The sequence below is a fragment of the Echinops telfairi genome, unplaced genomic scaffold, assembly GCF_000313985.2.
Source record: "Echinops telfairi isolate 266 unplaced genomic scaffold, ASM31398v2 ScPeMD7_7465;HRSCAF=8503, whole genome shotgun sequence".
In the NCBI taxonomy this organism is placed as follows: Eukaryota; Metazoa; Chordata; class Mammalia; order Afrosoricida; family Tenrecidae; genus Echinops; species Echinops telfairi.
In genome coordinates this window covers 6,815,682-6,835,804 of record NW_022111365.1, presented here as the reverse complement: position 1 = coordinate 6,835,804, position 20,123 = coordinate 6,815,682, and the positions used below count along the sequence as shown (strand labels likewise).

Genomic DNA, 20,123 nt, shown 5'->3' with positions numbered 1-20,123 from the left:
TAGGAAGCTATCAGAATACTATAGATTTTAGTAATAAGGCCTTTGTCTGATGTGTCATTGCTAAAGATGTTTTCCCAGTCCATGGGCTCTCATATTGCTCTCTTGGCGAATTCTTTTGATAAACAGGTGTTTTGTCTTCAGTTTATCTCCCTTGTCAATTTGTGCTCATCTGTATTTGTGTCCTTACCTATTTCCCATAGTTATGAATTCCCTGCGCCAATTCAGATTTGTCCCAATTCCCTCATTGATGGCCCTAATAGTTTCAGGGTTTTCCTCTAGGTCTGTGATCCACCTTGAGTTTATTCTTGTGCATGGAGTGAGGTAAGGGTCTTGCTTCATTTTTCTGCAGGTTCTCTAGAGAAGCAAAACCAGGACACTTATAAATTTATGGATATATATATACATACATACACACATATACATACATATATATATACATATATATATACATATATATATTTATATTTATATATCATGGAGGAATATTACAGCTAATTAGTCCACAAAGCAGTACAGAGAGCTCAGTTCAACTCACTTGTGTGGAATAGTTGATATACTGAAAGTCCTTCAACTCATAAGGGCCGCTGGGTCCAAGATCAAGGAAGCAGACAGCTAAGTCATCCATAGGGCAATGCAGGTAGTCCAGCCACAGGCAGCAAACAGCAGGGCAGGTCACCAACTGTCAGCAAGACTACAGGTTCTGACAGTCCCATGCTCAAGCGATGTACCATATGTACTCTCGTATAAGCAGACCCAAATATCAGCCAAGGCACTTACTTTTTACAACATAAACTGCATTAATAATGTGCTGAAAAAATCTGCTTATCCATGAGTATATATGGTATATACCAGCAGCATCACAGAGCAGGTCTCAAAGGAACCTCAAACCCTAGCAACACAATCCACCGTTTTGCAGTCCCACAGGTAGTGTAGCTCACAAGTTGAAGCAAAAAACTAGTAGCCACATGCTGGCCCGTTCACCACAGAGCAAGAGAGAAATAGGTGGGGCTGGCCGAGCCATTTATCTCTTACCCTCCAAACAAACTGTGATCTTATTCATCCCACATGTTCTTATTGGCCAGGTTGGCCCCATAAACCCACCTGGCACAATCAGGTAGCATTAAACTTACATATTGCCTTGGGCAGAACTGACATTTTTACTATATTGAGTCTTGCGATCCACGAGCATGAGACATTCTTCCATTTGTGGAGGTCACTCTTGGTTTCTTATAATAGTGCTTTGTAATTTTCCGTGTACAAATAATCCTTTCATCCCTTCTTCCGTGGTCTTGTCTGATGTGTAAACAGTTTGTTGATCTTGTATTCTGCCACTCTGCCATATTCCTCTATTGTTTCCAGTACTCCAATGGTGACCTGAATGGTGACCTGGTTTTCATTCATTAAACTGGAGTTTTCCTCTTAAGAATTTCCGTACTATTTTTGCCATTGACTTCTTCATTGTGTCTTGTTCAAGTAGTCCAAGTATTCTAATGTTGCTATTATTCATAGCATCAGACATGGATCTCAGGGTTTTTTTCAGCTTCTCTGATTACCTTATTTGACTGCCTTTCCCATTTGTTAAAGAGGATTCCAGGTCATTGGTGCGATTCTCTGCCTCACCAAGTCTGTTTTCAAAGTCTGTGAATTTGCTACTGGCTTTTGTTATTGCGTCTCTTTGGTGCATGGCGTTTGTCTCTTCTATAATTTTGTCCTTTTTCTTTATTGTTTCCCTTATATCGTGTATGACTCCAAGCAGCATTCTGAAGATTTCTTTCTGTAGTAGATCAATGTCTGCTTCTTCTGTGCACATCATTAGGTTCAATACTTCTTCCGACATTGCCATTTGTTGCTTTCTGTTTTTGGCGGTTGTTGGGGCTGGTTGCTGTTGCATTGTGTTGTTTTAGAAGAGCCCGGCAGCATTCTCCAAAGAGTCTTAGAGCACTGGACTCTCTTTGGGAGACTCATAGGAATGCTTCTTTGAACCGCCTGCAGCTAATTGCACTGTGGGGTCAGGCTACCGCTTTTTTCTCCTGTGGTTTCACTCTTTTCCTAGCTAAGCAGTATTCTGTTATTTTGAGGGCAAATTGGATGGTCCTCTCAGTGGATGCTGGTTGGGTGGTTGTGGACCTACAAGGCTGGCATTGCACTGGATGATCTCACAGGAAGCCGTAGTGGTGTGGCCCACAGTGGCTTGGGGCACCTCAGAGGCTGTTTGGGTGCCAGCCTCAACTGGAGTGTGGTAGAGGGCTGGTAGGTGTGCCCGTTTTGGTGTAGAGCACCACGGATGGTGGATGGAATTGTTCTAGTCAGCTAGATCGCCATGTAGGTTTTTCAGAGGTTCCTGCAACAGTGTGGATCACTGGAGAGTATTGGCAGAGCTTCCTTAGGCCACATGAAACACTATAGCAGTGGGGAGTAAGTTCCCTCAGCCATTTTGCATTGTAAAGGATGGGCAGGGGCTACCCCAGCCACGTGGAGTGCCATGGAAGGTGGAGGGAACTTCCCTCAGCGGTTTAAAGTGCCTTGGAGGGTTGGCATGAATTCCCCTGTAGCTGCAGATGAGCAGTATTTCCCTAGCCACAAGTTACTCTGTGGAGGGTAGAACTCCTCAAGCTGGGTGAAGGGCAGGCGTAATTACCCTGGGCAAAAGGGAGTGACTTAGAGGCTGGCAGTGCTGTGGGACAGTAAAGAGAGAAGGAAAAAAAACAGTGCACTGACACTGGTGGGGAAAGAGAGCAGAGAGAAACAAAAGTAAAAATATAGCTAAGCCACAATTGCTTGACCATGGGGCTGGAGGGGTTTAAATCCTGCCCAGGGGCTGGGGTAAGCTGTTGCTGTGTTGAAGTAAAGCCCTTGGGCTGGCCAAAAGAGCCCGGTTTTGGCTGAGATTATGGCAGGACTAAGGTTAAGCCTTAGCTGGCCTCCACAGTGGTAAGTCAAAAGCTTCCAGGTCCTCAAAACCTAGTGGATCTGTGTCTATTTATCTTTATGATGCTCCTCCTGTGACCCAGCAGTGTGGAATTTCCCTCTCAGTAACTCCTGTGCTGATTTCTGTGGAGTCCCTTTGATGTGTGTTAGTTGCCATCCCACCGGAAGTCAGAAAAATTTCTTCTTGTACTCATTGTAGTAGCTCCCTACTTCCCTCATTCTCCCCTGCCATGACCCTAGGCAATTATCAATTTAGTTACTGTCTCTGTGGTTCTACCTATCCTGCATTTAATATACAGAAAAGCATACAAAACACAAACAGGAGGCAAGTGAACAAACAAACCCAACCACAATTGCTAGACAAAACAAAAACTTCAATCAAAAAGTAAACAGAAAATATTAAAGACTGAAATAACTTAAAATGTGTCAAAAGGGAGATCAAATGATAAGGTATTACATTATAACCTAACTAGCTCTGTCATAATCAACTTCATATCAATGAGTAAACTGTAAACAACTTGAAGGTTTGATACTTTTGTCTTTTAATTAACAAGCCCAGAGCTGATTGACATTTCACAGGTAATTGAGGATTGTTGAAATTTGGTCTGGTGAAGAAATTCCTTGTATCTGATGAGGATCAGAATATATAAACAATTGAAGCACAGAGATTGGAGAGGCCTCCAAGTTGAGAGAGATGTTGGCTAAGAACTCAGCTAGTAAGAGAAGCACAGTGATGTGGAACCCACATGGTTTTGCTGATGCTACATTGGCTATGGATTAGGCTAGTTAGAAGTGGAGAGCCAATAGTAGACAAGTCCGAGCAAACTCTTACATTAGAGTGCTGTGACTTGGGCCAGTTAGCAGCAGAGAGAGGCTGATGACAGAAAGTTTGATGGCAGATTGCTGAGTAAGCTTCTACACTGACCAAGTAGTGCCATCAAGGTCCACAGCAGAGAGGCTAATGGCAGAGTGGCCCTCTGGTGGAGGGGCCAGATAGTAGAAAACCGCTGAGGGAGCAGTCCTGGTCAAAGCTGTGTTACATTAAAGAAGGGAGAGATTTGCACTGCAATTCAGGACCTCCTTCCAGACCTTGCCGATATGCTCTCTGATCTTGAATTGTTCCTTTTATTTCCAAGTTGACCCTGATCCCAAGTTGTAACATGTTACTTCCCCAATAAACGGTGACTGGTGAGCAGAAGACTTGGGAAGTTCTTTCTCTTGGCAAGTAAGAAAAACAAGACAGAATAATTCAGCAGTGGAAAAGAGTTTTATTTAAGAAAAGAGAGGAATCTTGCTAGAAGGAGCAGAAAGGACTCTGAAATAACACAATTTTGTCTCTGTCTGTACTTTTTCAGGGCCAAACTTTGATACAATTTCAGATGCCAATGGAGAACTTGCAGTTTCCAGTCTCAGCTTTCTGGGAACAGGGAGGAGAGTTCCTGAAATTGGTTGATTTATTAAGATGAAGTACATATGTACTTGTTTTCCAAGATGGAGTCACCTGTGAAGGCTTCTGGCCATGCAGGACTCATTATGGGATGTTACACTTGCATGGTCTCCTCTCCATGGCAGCAGCCCCCTGCCCCCCCTTCTCTGCTTATTGAACTGTTTACTGTAAATATTTGGCATCTAGTTTTCTAAGAAAAAACTTTTGAGGAGTTTGAGTTAGGGTAGGTATTCAACCTGCCCATTCATTCTAGGATGTGGTTTTTACTGGCTCTGTTTGCTTAATTTTCCTTGGGATGAATTCTAGGATAATTTAACAAGGAGTTCATGGGACCCCTCCCTGTCTCAAAGCCACATAACTGTGAATGTGGTCTCCAAATTCTGTGTGACTACTGTGACAAATTATTGGATCCAGCACAAAAAGTAGGGAGTGCTGAGGGATTGACTTTTGTGTTAGAACTAGTGAAGTTGAAGAGCAGAGTGTGTCTGACTTCCACCTCATAGCAACCAGCTTTGTACTGATTCTGAGTCCTATCTTTTATGAATTTAGATGGTTCCTTTTGTTGCATTGTGATCTATAGGGGCTAGCAGTGAGATCAGAGTCTTAGGAACTAAAGGTTTACTAAGTTCTTTTCATTGCTACTTCAAGTCCTTGAAAATAAATAAAGCTCTCTGTAACTGCAATAAAATAGACAATAGATGTGCTTCAATGACTGTTAGCACTTGAAGCCCGAAGTAATCCTCACCCAATCCTGGATCTTAGATAAAACTGGTGATAGTGTGTTTGTTAGGCACAGATATTTTCCATTCAGCCAATAATCATAACCATAATAGATACCATTTATCACGTATCTATCCTTTGTGAATTTAAACAATAATAAAATTGATCATTAATTGCTAAGCAAAAGAAAATAAACCATTTTATTAGTAAGTCTTCATCTTATTGAATGATTCGATTGCTTTTGTAGAATCTTCTGTGTTTAGAAGAATTATTTTAAAAAGATAAGTATCCTGGTGTAGTAACCCTGTCAAAAGAAATAATTTATGGTGTTCTGTTATTTATGGATTCCTGGTGCTACAGTGACTAAACTCTTGGCTATGAACTGAAATGTCAGTGGTTTGAACCCACCAGCTATTCCACAAAAGAAAGATGTGGCTGTCCGCTTCTGTCAAGACCACAGCCTTGGAAACACTATGGGGCAGTTCCGTTCTGTCCTTAGGACTAATATGAGTTGGAATTGATTTGATGACAGTGAGTTTGGTTTGGGTATTAAGTACTTTGCCTTATGTTTTCATTAATTTTATAGTTCATTCATGGAATCACTCATTCGAGAACTAAACTAAAAAATGTTAAATAAAACATATTCATTTCTTTGGTGAATATGATTTCATCACCACCAAGATGGTCATGTTTAGATTTAGAGTATGGATTCCTCTGAATTACATTCTGGAACATGGTAACTCAGTGAGAAGAGTCCCCAGCCCGTTCTTCTCTTTCTACCCATTGGTCCATAGTATGTTAAAACGAATCTTGAATATATACGTTCTTACCATAGTCTAGACATCTAAGTTCTGTACACAATACCCTGTAAGCAGACACTCTATATTTCCCCTTGAGTTCAAGTGGGGACCTTGCAAATGGATTTTGGGGCTTTGACTGTCATCATCGATATAGCCTTCTGGAAACCAAGTGCTCAGAATTTAAGCTATTCATACTGTTCCCTCCTTCGGTCTTGGATTTTATTATTTACAATCCTTGAATGAGATGAGCAGATATGCTTTTTCTGTGTGGATTTAGCTGTCACATCACTTAGATGACTGCCTGTTTGAAGACAAGTCTTTAAGACCCCAGGTGCTATCCTATCTGTTACCTGGGTACCATTTGATTTTTTCACCACACTATGCTATAGCAACCGTGTCTTCAGTGATCTCTTCATGAGGACAAGTATAGAGTAGAACCACATCATAAGACTGAATATTCTTAGATTAGGGCTACAATTAAGTATGAGCCCCAAATCCATCCATATATACGTAGTTTATATATGTCCCTGTGTCACTTTAGAGCCATCCATATTTTATTGGGGAACATTATAAATCATACTCACGGGACACATGGTAATTCTATTGATAGTATCATTAATTTTGCCAATGATAAAGAATGTAAAAATGTGTTTAGAAAAGTATACATTTCTAGGACAGCTTTATTTATCGTCTAAAATATAAGGATTGTTGACTTGTACATATGAAAAACTTTTTGCAGCTCCTTCATAATTCCTGATGTCAGATGAATCTTTGCTGAAAACAGAACATTAGAAAGATGTTTACCTGTGTTTTATTGACTATGAAAAGGCATTTGACTATATAGAACATAACAAACTATGCAAGATGAACTAACAAAGTGGCTGCATTATTTTTTTTCATAGATGAATACTCAGGCTCCACTAATGATGTAAGTTTGGAAAGTCTGTAATTAACCACTTAAAGATACAATATGCTGTACGCTTTTAGGTTGATAGGACTATGAAAGAAAAAATGCTCTCTGTGTTGTCCCGATTTTCCTAGGCACCAATGTACCGTGTGCTGGAAGTAGGCTAAATGTTACTTTTTTTGTATAGTATGTTAAGTGTCTTTGTGCAAGCTTGTGTACAATCTGGGGTGGAGTCAACTTTGGGGAAAAACTGAGACTCAGCAAATCCATCTTGTCAAATTCTCTGGTAACAAGATGGCCTAGTTCAGCATGAATAGAAGGTAGTAGAGTCTTTAATGGTCATGTCTGGCTCTAGTTTAGTCAAATATGTTCTGTATTATTACTGACTAGAAAATATACATTACACCTCTAAAAAGAAAAAAAAAAACATTGTTAAATACATGAGCTGTACCTTTCTTTTCTTTTAAATGAAAATGATCTGGGGAAAAATTAGAAATAAAAAATACTAATAATCCAGAAATTCCAGTGCAGGTATATGAGGGGGTACCTAAAAACAAAACGAAACAAAACAAAACCCAAAAAATATTTTTTTCCAAAGCTATATATTTAATATTTTTTACAAAACAACTTTATCTCTTTCAAAGTGCTCTCTATTACACTTACATGACACATACACTTGTCAAATCTGCCATTCCATTCTTGGAAACAGTTGTTAAACTCCTCTGTTTAACAAATAGGGTGGCTGATAGCACCTCCTTCATTTTTTTCTTCACCTCTTCTATGTCCTCAATTTGCTGCCTTTTCATGTACCTCTTCATTCATGGAAACAAAAAGAAGTTGCACCAAGCGAAGTCAGGTGACTCAGGTGCATGGGTCAAGAGAGGCGTGCTGGGGTTTTTTGCCAAAAACTGGCACATTGAGATGGCTGTGTGAGAAGGTTCATTGTCATGGTGGCAAAGTCAGTACCCTATCTGCCACAAATCAGGCCTTTTTTATCACACACTGTTATGCAATCTTTTCAGAACCTCTAAATAGAAAGCTTGATTAACAGTCTGATCTGCTGGAAGGAACTCCAAATGCACTACGAGTCGACATTTTGTCCATTCAGGAAATTGGCACATCCAGAATGAGGTTTGTCATCATTCGACATTTCACCTTTTTTGAAACGGGAAAACCACTCGTACACTTGAGATTTTCCCATAGTGCTGTCCTTGCAAGCTGTGTTCAACATCATAACAGTCCTGTTTTGGTTTTTGGTCTCCCCTCATAGGTTGTTAGGACCATTGAGTCTGTTCCAGTTCATTGCTGCCCGATGACAACAGAAGGAAAAACACTGCCCAGTCCTTGCCTCGAAGGAGCACTCTGGCCATACTTTTTTTATGTATAGATGTTTGTCCTTTTAGCAGTCCCTGTTATTTTCAGTATTCTTCTTCAGCACCATGTTTCAAATGCATTGATTCTTCTTTGGTCTTCCTTATTTAGTGTCCATTTTTCACATGCATTTGAGGCAATTGAAAATAACATAGCTTGGGTCAGACCCACCTTAGTCCTCAGAGTAAATCTTTGCTATTCAGTACTCAAAAGAGGTCTTGTGTAGCAGATTTACTTAATGCAACTTGCCTTTTGATCTCTTGACTGCTGCTTCCATGAGCATTGATTGTGGGTCCAAGCAAGACAAAATCTTGACACTTTAATCTTTTCTCCATTTATCATGATGCTACCTATTGATCTAGTTCTCTACCTAAGGAATTTGATTTTCTTTACATTGAATGTGATCCGTAATAAAAAACTCTAATCCTTTATCTTCATCAACAAGTGCTTCAAGCTCCCCTCACTCTCAGTAAGCGAGGTTGTGTCATCTGCATATTGCAGGTTGTTAATATGACCTCCTCTGATCCTGATGCTGAATTCTTCTTCCTATAATCTAGTTTCTCTGGAGATTTGTTCATCATGGAGATTGAGTAAGAATGGTGAGAGGATACAACTACACCACACTTTTCCTAGTTTTATACAATTTTTTATAAAATATTTTTATTGAGGTATAATTAAGATACAGTTTAGTGGTTCAATCAAGAAGGGGTGTGTAATCATTGTCACAATCAACTTTGGAGCTTTTTTTCTCCTCCTCTTACACATTTAGGTTGATTCCCCATTTCCTCCTCCCACTCCAACCATGTCCCTAGGTAATCATCAATCCTGTCACTATCTTTGTATTTCCGTCAATCCCAATTTTCTTAAACAGATAACTGGGTTTTGGTACTTCGTTCAGTGCTGCAACTAGGTGACCTGGAACTAGTCCTGGGACAATTGAGATAGTTTAGCAAAAGAGGAATGGAGGAGCCAAAGAACAGTGAGAGTCAATCCGGAAAGACCCGAGACCATGCGCTTTACATGGTTTATCAAGAGGAGCTTGCTATGGTAACAGACAGTGGAACCTTTATCAAAATCCCAGGCTGTGGGAAACAAGACCATTGTTTGGGAATGACTTATTCAAAGAATCTAGAAAGGAAATCCATGTATTCCAAAGATTGTTCCCTGATCTGCAGGGTAAATATGTGAGCCTTCATCACAGTGTCTAGTCATGTCAATTGAACTCACATATTATCTTGTTGGGTAGAGAAGCCCTCTGAGATGGTAGGTGTTGGACACAAAGTATGGCTAAAGCTTATTGGCCAAGGCATGAAAAATGATAGGGAAAAAGTACCTCTCTCCATGAAAGTTGTCAACAAAGGGACTGGGGAAGACCTGGATCCCAGAGGTGGAGACATCCTTCCAGAATTACACTGGGCAAAAAACCACTCTGGAGACTGTCCTGAACACTGCCTGCAAGAAGTGTGGTTATAAAGACTACTTTGCAAAGGATTGTTTCATGCAGCCATCTGATACCTGATGAAGAAGAGGAGAATGAAGAGGCAAAGTCAGCAATTTGAGAAAACTGACCCTGAGAATTCTTCTAGAATTTTATTCTAGAAAGAAAAAAAAGAAACTCAGAGACAGAAGTCATCTAACTCAGACAGCTCAGACTCAGTGATACAGCAAGAACGCAAGATACACATTGAAAGAGAGCAAGGCATCAATGAAGAAGCAAAAAAAGAAGCACGAGGAGTGAGTGAAAAGAGTAGAAGGGGGGTGGGGGTGAGAATAAAGAATCAGAATCCTTATTACTTAAAGCCCTCGGTCCTGAAAAAACTCAGTTCTGAGAATAAGGCCTCCCACCCCATTTACTTCTCCCCCATGAGAGGTGGCTTCCCCTCAGCAGCAGGTAGGGTTGGGAGTTCAATGTCAAGAGCAGTTGCCTGATTTGAGTTGTTTCATCACTCCTTACCTCTTTGCAATTGACCTTTGCAACTTGCCCATACATTCACCCAACAGCATTCAGCAGGAGAGCCCATTGCCCTCTCCAACTGCCTCTGCCACAGCTGCATTCCTGTCCAGCCCAGGCTCAAGCTACAGGTATTACTGTGGAGGTGAATCTCACTGGTTGAAGAAAAACAGAGCCATTGGTCCCTCCCTGACAGTCTACCCTGCACTGGTCCGTGGCATGATCATTGTTGCATCCAGCAAGGAGGTAGAGGGAAAGCTTGATAAGAAGCGGTACTCACTTTTCCCATTCTCCCTAATGTGGTTCTACTCAGCTACAAGTAACAGTGGCCATTGCCAGAAAATGACCATTTGCAGTGACTGAGTTTGTCTCTGACAGTCTATAGTACTGACCCAGCCACCCCAAGCCAAGATCATTGTTCTACTTCGTACCTACTACTGTGCTTGTCCATCAGTTCCCCTTCAGATCTCTGCTTAAATTCCTGGCATTTGATGGAAATGTGTTTGGTTTTAAACTTACTAAAAGTTCTTATTCCTTTAAAACAAAACAAACAAAAACATAACTGTACAAGACTAGGGCAGACCCCAAGTAAGGATTCATCAACATTGGCCATCAAAACCAATAGAGGTTTCACTAATAGAAAGCACAGGATATTAACCCTCATTGATGGGGTCGAGCCCTGTCTGGTAGACTAATAACCCTTGTCACATAAAGATAAAGAGGGCATGAAATAAGCAAATATATGTTGGTTCCAGATTACCATTCATTGGGCATCCTCAGAGCAATATATCCAGATCTATCCATTGACCCTTGAGTACTCTTTCCTTGAACTTTTAAGTTAAAATTGAATTTGATTACTACTGTGTTTGTTAATCAGTTCCCCTTCAGACCTCTGCTTAAGTTTCTGGCAGAGGAGTTTCCCGGTGAGTCCTTCTAGTATGGCCTGTGGAAGGTGCTGTGCACCTCAGATCAGTCTATTGTCCACGTTTTCTTACTCTCACTGGAGGTTGATCAGAGGATGTCAGAGTGTTCGGTTAGGAACAAATTCCTGGGTATGTTCCCCTCATTTGGGTTAAGCATTTTCCCAGTGTCTGGGTATCCCACTTGGTCCATCAACTATCCAAAGTGCATTTGCCCTGCTAATCTACATAAGCCCTCCTTCCTCTTGATCTGATCTCAGTAAAGTTCACTGATTATTCTTACAGGAATGTCTTAATTTGGGGTGACCATAAAACACTGCCATTTGGCAGGAATTTGTTGATTTTCTTCTGCTTCCTTTGACCTGGAAGACTGACTGTCTGTATGGGGTTTCCTTTCTTGATGTGGTTTTTGAGATGTTCTAATAAGGGTGTGCTATATATTTTATGAGAGTTGTGCCTTCCCTGCTAGATGGCCGCTTCTTTAACCTCAAACCTTTAAGACCCCATACTTTGCCCACTTTTAACTGGATTATTTGTTGTCTTTTTGTTAAGTTGTTGCAGAATTCTTTCTTTATTTTAGTGATTAGTCTCTGTTTGTTGTGTCATTGCTAAAGATTTTTTCCCATTCTGTGTGTCTCCTTTTACTTTTAGTGAAATCTTTTTTGCATAGGTGTCTTATTTTCAATAGGTCCCCAGTCTATTTTGTCTTCTGCTGTGTGAACTTCCTTTATAATGCTTGGTAGTCTATGAATGCCTTGTAGAAAGGCCATTAAGTTTGTCCCGGTTTTCTTGTTGATGATCCTCATATCTTCGGGTTTAACATTAGTTCTCTAATCCATCTCGAGTTTGTTTTTGTGCATGGAGCAAGGTATGGGTCCTGTTTTATTCTGCAAATGTAGATCAAGTTTTTCTAGCACCAGATGTTGAAGAGGGTGTCTCTTTCCCATTTAGGTTTTTAAAAAAAAATCTGTTTGTCAAAAATAAAAGCATCCTGTAAGTGGATGCTTTTATTTCTGGGTTTTCTGTTCTGTTCCATTTGTCTACAGATCTCTCAGGATTACCAGTACCAAGCTGTTTTGACTACTCTGGTTGTGTAATAAGTTTTGAGGTCAGGTAGTGTGAGTCTTCCTACTTTTTTCTTTTCGAGGAGTTCTTTGCTTATGCTAGATTGTTTCCCTTATGAGTTCTTCCATTTCTTTAAAGGATGTAGTTGGGATTTGGATAGGAATTGCATTGTATTTATAGATTGCTTTAGGAGCCCTGGTGACGTAGTGGTTGGACAGTGATCCACAAAGTCCAAAATTAGAAACCATCAGCCACTCCGCAGGAGAAGGATGGGGCTTTCTACTCTCCTAGAGTTATAGGCTCATAAGCTCACAGGGGCAGTTCTACATGGTTTTATGGGATCGTTATACATCCGCATCAATTCAATAGAAATGATTTTTAGGTAGTCTTGGCATTCTCACTATGTTAAGTCTGCCTATATATGATCGGGTATTCTTCCAAATGTGTAGGTCTCTTGGTTTCTTTTAGTGTTCTGTAGTATAGGTCTTTGGTTTCTGTAGTTATGTTTATTCTTAAGTACTTCAGCTTTTGTGTGGCTATTGTAAAAGAAAACGATTTTCTTTGTCTCTTTCTGAGTTCTTTTTGTTGATATACAGGAATCTGATTGATTTCTGTTTGTTAATCTTGTATCCTGCCACTTTCCCAAATTCCTAGATTGTTTTCCAATAATCTTATTGTAGAGTCCTTAGGATTCTTAATATATAAACTCATGTAGTTTGCAAATAGTGAGTTTCACGTCTTCTTTGCCTGATTGTATCCCCATGATTTCTTTCTGTTGTCTCCTGGTTCTGGCTAAAACATTCAACACTATGTTGAATAAGAGTGATGAATAAGAAAGGATAGGGGATATCCTTGTTTAGTTCCCATACTCTTGGAATTTTTTTTTTGTCCTCCCCCCCCTCCCCGCCCCATTGAGCTTGATGTTGGCTGTTGGTTTTTAATATATAACTTTTATTATAGTTAGGAGTCTTCTTTATAATCCTATTTTGTTGTATATTTTTTATCAGAAATGGATTTTGGATATTGCCAAATGACTTTTTTCTGCATCTGTTGATGTGATTCTGTTTTGTTTGTTTGTTTTCTTGTTCGTGTGGTGGATTACATTTATTGTTTTTCTGATGTTGACCCTTCCTGACATCCTGGTATGAATCCCATTTGATCAGGGGTGTTTTGGATTTATTTTTGGTTTTTGATATATTGTTGAATTCTGTTGGCCAGAATTTTGTTGAGAATTTTTGCATCTATGGTCATAAGGGATATCAGCTGTAGTTCTCTCTCTTTGTGGGGCCTTTCCTGTTATAAGCTCTCCTCATTGAATGAGTTGGAGTTTTTGTCAATTTCTATGTTCTGGGATACTTTGTGTAGAATTGGTGATAGTTTTTCATTGAAGGCTTGGTAGAATTCCCCTGTGAAGCTGTACTGGTTTTCTACATTTGTTTGTGACAATTTGGGTAGATTGTGTTTGTCCATTTCTTCTAGGTTATCAAACTTGTTGGAGTAGTTTTTCATAGAAGTGTGTATTATTCTTTTTGCTTCATTTGGATCAATTGTGATGTGACCTTTTTCATTTCGGATTCTAGATATCTTCTCTTTTTTTCCTTTGTTAAGTTTGGCAGTGGTTTGTTAAGTTTGTTTCTTTCAAAGAATCAGCTTCTTGTCTTGTTGATTTTTTCCCCATTGCTTTTCTACAGTCTAGTTCTGCTCTAATTTTTATGACTTATTTTCTTCTCTTGTTAGAGGCTTTATGCTCTTTCCTTGTTCTAGTTTTTGGGGGCGTTGGGTTGTCTCCTTTTTTTTTTCATGTGTGCATTGATTGCTATAAATTGTCCTCTGATAACTGCTTTTGCTCTGTCCCAGAGATTTTAATATGTTGTTTCAATGAAATTCTTAATTTCATTCCTTAGATAGTCGAATGCCCAGTCTTCTTATGGAATGTTAGTCAAGCTCCCTTATGTTTACCGTATAAACTCAAGTATAAGCTGACTTGAATATCAGCCGAGGCACCTAATTTTACCACAAAATCTTCATAAAACGTGCTGAAAAACTCGGCATATATACCAGTATAAACGGTATCTTTATTTTCCTGTTTTTCCTATTGTTGATTTCTAGTTTTATAATATTATGGTCTGAGAAGATAGGTTGTATTATCTCAATGTGTTTGAATTTGTTAAGTAAGGCTTACTTTGTGACCTAGCATGTGGTCTGTTTTAAAGTGTTCTTGTCTCTTGTCATCTTCCTTGTTTTGAAATCTATCTTATCAGAACTTAATATTTCCAGCTCTTCCATTTTGAGGGTGGGTGGGGGCGGGGTGTTCCTATTGGCTTGGCTGATTTTTTGCTTCCTTTGACCCTTAGTCTGTCTTTGTTTAGGGGTTTAGGTATGTCTCTTGAAGGCAGCATATTGATGGGTCTTGTGCCCTAATCCAGTCTGCTATGCTCTGTAATTTGGTTGGTGCATCCACCAACATTCAGAATTATTATTGGTAAATGTGGGTTTGTTACAGTTATTTTTTAGTATTTGGGTTGGTCCTTTTTTTCTTTTGTGTGTGTGTATTTATTCATGTCTTTGTTCCTCCCTTAGACCTGTGTTGGTTGATCTGTTCTTTTCAATGTATTGGTTTCTCAGTGGTGTTGTCTTTTGTGATAGTCTCATGGTTGTATACTGCTGTTGTTGATTCTCTTGATATTAATGATCTGGTTAGTTTCTTTTGTAATACTGGTTTTGTTTTTACAAGTTCTTTTAATCTTTACTTGTTTGGAACATCTTTATTTCTCCTCATGTTATAGATAATTTTGCTGGATATAGAGTTCATTGTTGGCAGTTTTGTTTCTTCTTCAAGGTTTAGTCTATGTTGCTCCATTGCCTTGTTGCTTGCATAGTTTCTACTGGGAGGTCTGAACTTATCCTTACCAGTTGACCTTTATAGGTGAATGTTGTATTTTCCCTAGCTGCCCCTAAGATTTCAACTTTTCCATTAAATTGGATAACTTGACTGCTATATATCTTGATGTTTTTCTTCCGGGGTCTGCCCTATTTGGAGTTCTCTCATCCTCCTGGATTATTTTTATCTCCATGAATTATCATACTATTCTCTGTACATTTTTTTCTTTGTCCTCTTGTTTTGGGATCCTGCTGAGATGTAGGTTGTTTCTCTCGATCATGTCTTACATAATTCTCAGGCTTTCTTTGGGTTCTTTTGCTTTAGGATTTGATTATTTCTCTCATTTCCTGTAGTCATTTCCTTTGTCATTTCCTTTGAGTTCACTGGTTTTTTTTTACATTTCTTACATTCTATTCCTCAGTTCTTTTACCAAGTTATTTATTTCTGCTACCTCACTCTCTACTGGATTTCATTAGAATGTGAAGTTTTTAGCTTCTCAATTTCGTTCATTGGTTTTTAGAGTGTTCCCAATACTACTTATAAGATCCTAAACATCATTCTTTTAAATTATATTTTCAGTTAGGTCCAGGGCCTCAGTGTATTACATTGGGCATGGGTAATTTTCAGTTGTTAGATTCTGGTTTTCTTGATTTGAGGGTTTACTGCTGTTGATTGTTGTTTCCATGGCATAGTGGTGCAGCTGTAATTGGTGAAAGGTCTGGTAGATTGTGTACTGGTAATTGACTCTTTCCAGTTACTGGAGAGAGGTCTAATTGGAGCAGGAAATTGTTCTGTGAAGAGATGAGTAAGAAGGAAAAGAATTAGCTAAATGGGGCAAGTGGGAGGAGGAGGTGAGAAAGTAGGGTATATGTGATAGTAGTAACAATTACTGGCCTTCTGGATAATTAGGTTACCCAGATAGGTTATAAGATATTGGAAAAGGTGGTTTTAAGAGGTGCAGTAATACTTGTTAATACGGGAATGTATTTCCTAGGGGAAGGTGAGCGGAATTGTGAGGCGATGGTGGGTGAGGCAGAAGAAGAGTATAAGCAAGTATTCAGCCCAGGAGACAAGGTTTGTGTATATCTGTGTTTGTAAGAGAAACTCGGTTGAAGCTATGAAGAGAAAACGGAAGGAAAGGGAGAAAGGTAAGAACGAGAAGGTGAGGGAGTCCTGAGAGGAAAGAGCAGAAGTTGGGAGGCGAAGATGAGGAAAATTTTTTAAAAAAAGAGAGAGAAAAGGCAGAACTAAATGCTGGGGTTGGATGTGGATCAGGAATTTTATTATCGTAGAAGCAAGCCTGAGTGTGAGTCTTTTCTCTTGGAGGCCTGAGGACACCTGTGTCTAGTAGAATAGAAATACCAGGCTGCAACTGTCCAAAAAAGACAAAAATACCTTCTTGAGTTTAAGCTATGCAGTATTCTTTTCTTCTGTTCGCACACCTACCTATTGATCCAGGTACAAATTCTGCACAGCTCTCTATTGATCCAGGTACAAGTTCTGCATGAGCACAATGAAGTGTTCTGGAATTCTTATTCTTCTCAAAGTTACCCATAGTTTGCTATGATCCACATGGTCTAATGCCTTTGTTGTCAATAAAACACAACTAATCATCTTTCTAGTATTCTTTGCTTTCAACCAAGATCCATCTGATGTTAACAATGATATCTATGTTCCCTTCTGAATCTTATATAAATACACTAGGTATATCTCCTACATAAATAAAAGCTGACTAGATAGATGCATACCCATGTTCATTATAACACTGTTTACAATAGCAAAAAGATGCAAAGAACCTACTGTATATACTCAAGTATAAACTGACCCGAATAGCAGCCGAGGCACCTAATTTTACCACAAAAACCTGCACTAAAAAATGTGTTGAAAAACTCAGCTTATACTCGATTATATACAGTAAATGCTCAATAACAGATGAATAAACAAACTTTAGTACCTACATTTAATAGAATCCTACATAATATTAAAGAATAACAGTAGGTCATGAATTATCTCATAACATGACTGAACCTGGAGGACATTATGCTGAGTGAAATTAATCTCTCACAAATGACAAAAATATTATTTGAGACAGCTATTATAAGAGATCAAAAAAGGGTTTATGCAGAAACATTTTTGATGGCTACCAAGAATGAGACAAAAGAAGGAAAACCACTAACTGGAGAGTATATATTAACTTGGGTAAGGAAGAAGGCAATATACAATAAGAGAAAGCTCCAAACAATAGGGCCAAGCTAGAGGAAGAGGTACACAAGAGTAAAGTATAACAGTATTAAATGCTATCATATCCACAATCCTATAATAGCAATAACCAACAATTTCTAAGTTGATACATAAATAGATATGTAATAATATGAATATCTGTGGGACAGCATATGGGAGTACACCCATTCGTGATTGAGTGTGAGTGAGTGAGCATGTGTGTGTAAAGATAGCTAGACTTCACCTCACATACTTTGGGCATGTTGTCAGGAGTGTGTGTGTGTGTGTGTGTGTGTGTGTGCATGCGCCCGCAAAGATGGCTAGACTTCGTCTCACTTTGGACATGTTGTCAGGAGAGACCAGTCCCTGGAGAAGGACACTTGGTAAAGTTGAAGGGCAGTGAAAAAGTGGAAGACCCTTGACAAGATGGATTAGCACAAAGGCTCCAACAGTGGGCTCCAACCTAAGAACAATTGTGAGAATGGTGCAGATCGGGGCACTGTTTGATTCTGTTGTGCATAGGGTTGCTTTGAGTCAGAACAAACACTATGGCACCTAACAACAACATATGTAGGCTTGGCAGGATATGTCTATATATGTATTTGTAAGGGCTTCAAATATATCCATGTACATTATAGTACATACTTATAGTAAAAACTTCTTAGCTATAACCAAAAACCTTGAAGAACTGAGTCACTAGGCTTGGGAGCTTAGGGCCATAGTCTTTGGGGGGCAACTAGGTCAATTGTCATAAATACAGTTCACAAAGAAATTGTTCTACATCCTACCTTGGTAAGTAATGACCTGGGTCTTAAAATCTTGCAATCTTTTGGTTACAATAGTTACAACTATTGGTCTCTCCCCAAAAGAAGCAAGGGAGCTAAGAAAACCAAAGACAACCCCCCCCAAAACCCACAGAATTATCCCCCCAAAACTAACACAGAACTCACAGCCTCTACTACCTAAATCCAGAAGAACCACAGATTATGACTCACAACCTTTACTACCTAAAACCACCACTGCTGCTGCTCTGATCTTAGTAGAAGATTATGAGCAGAGTAGAAGGCACATGTTGAACAAGATTTAAATCATAAAAAAAAAAGACAAGGGTAGTCTAATAGAAATTGGCAGAGCCCCCAAGACTATGGCCCTTAGACACCCTTCAAACCTAGAACTGAACCTAACTATAGAGATCCCCTTTCAGCCAAATCATAGCTGTATCTATAAATTGGAGGGATAATGCCTAGGAAAAATTTACTATTCAGAACAATCACCATGAGACCAAAATGGCAGTACTAGCTCAAAAACAAAGTTCAGAAGATAGGAAGGGGCAGGTAAGAAGGCCAAATGGAAAGAGGGAACCCAGAGAGGCTGTGGGAAGAGTACTGTTTAACTAAGGGGACTGCAACGAATGTCACCAATCCAAATGTGTATGGGAAAATAAGGTGCTCTGTAAATTTTCACTCAAATAATAATAAAACATGGAGGGGCAAAGTGAGAGAGTGCCAACTAATGTAGGGAACGCCAAGTTTAGTAGTTGGTTAGAGGAGAAATCTTAGAAGAGCTGGACACATTATTTCCTAAGAATCATAGAAGAGAAAAATTCAAGAAAGGATCAGTCTTCAAAATAAAAAACACACACACACAGAAAGGTAACTTGAGATGCTCACTGAATGTGACAATCAGGAGATGACCTTCACCAGAACATGTTGGAGGAATGCCAGAGGTAGAAACTAGATTTCCAAGTGCAGTTGGTATGGAAGAAAATAATCAGCCAAATCAATAGTCATCATGTTGCATTTGGACTCGGGAAAATAGAAATTACTTTAGCATTTAGCATTGTTCATTCTAATAAGGAAGAGTTTACATAAAGCTTTTAATATATTTTTTAAACAATGCACCCTAAGAAAGAAGATTAGCCAACATCCTGCTGATTCATTTAGATCAACTGGTTCAATTTAGGAACTATCATTTATTTTCACCTAATCATTGCATCACCCTTGAAACAAACTTTTGGAAGGGAGCATAAGAGAGCCAAACATGTATTTCCTCTTGGATTATAAACAAGATTTACAGGAAAAGATTATACAAAATAAGGTTTGTTGTGAGATTTGCCCAACAAAAAGTTATATGATAACAAAATAAGCTCTGATTTGGGATTTGTAGTCCTAACTTAGTGTGATAAATCACTTTTATATGGCCTTTCTTGTCCATGGTCTTGTAACTCTTAGGCAGCGATTGGGTGGAACTTACAAATAAGGCACTTGTGGTCCACCACAAGTTTAGACATCTTGCTAATAATGTGGATAAGGTTCATAGAATCCCTTTGGGGGTAGGACCGTGCAAATAAGGTGCATAAACCCTAACAAACTGATGATCAACTTTGCCCTGCCCACTAAGCTGGAAAAAAGAGACAATCTCCAAACTGGAGAAGACCTCGCTACGACCAAGACATAGATGGAAACAGATTGTGTCATTTGGATCTGTGATCCCAGTGCTGAAAACCTCCTAGACTTAGGAGACAGAAAGCCTAACACCAAAGTGTGCATGACTTGGTGAAAGTAATGGCAGAGAAACAGTGGCAATACAATCAGACCAATGCGGGTCATTGAAGTGGTTGATTCAGTGAGATCTTTACAGTGTGTGCCCACCTACAGAGAGAACGTGCCTTCAGGCTTAATGCTTACTGATAGAGTAGGATGCAACTGAGTACTGACTGGTAGAGCGAAAGAGCTTTGTAACTGGCAGGGATTGAGGAACCAAGAGGCTAAGGGCCAGAGAGAGAAGCCTGCCTGTGGGCACAGCTGAGAAAAGGCTGGCCGATCAGAGTCCTGGTAGTGCAGTAGTTAAGTACTCCGCTGCTAAACAAAAAGTCAACTGTTTGAAATCACCTGCCGCTCTGGGAGAAAGAAG

General features: G+C 39.4%; 1 protein-coding gene and 1 pseudogene across 1 annotated transcript in view; both read left to right on the top strand.

Annotated features, from left to right (window-relative positions):
• Window positions 1-20,123, top strand: part of CCDC15 (coiled-coil domain containing 15) — a 109,878-nt gene that overhangs the window by 68,674 nt on the left and 21,081 nt on the right.
• Window positions 9,191-9,911, top strand: LOC115873141 (annotated as a pseudogene).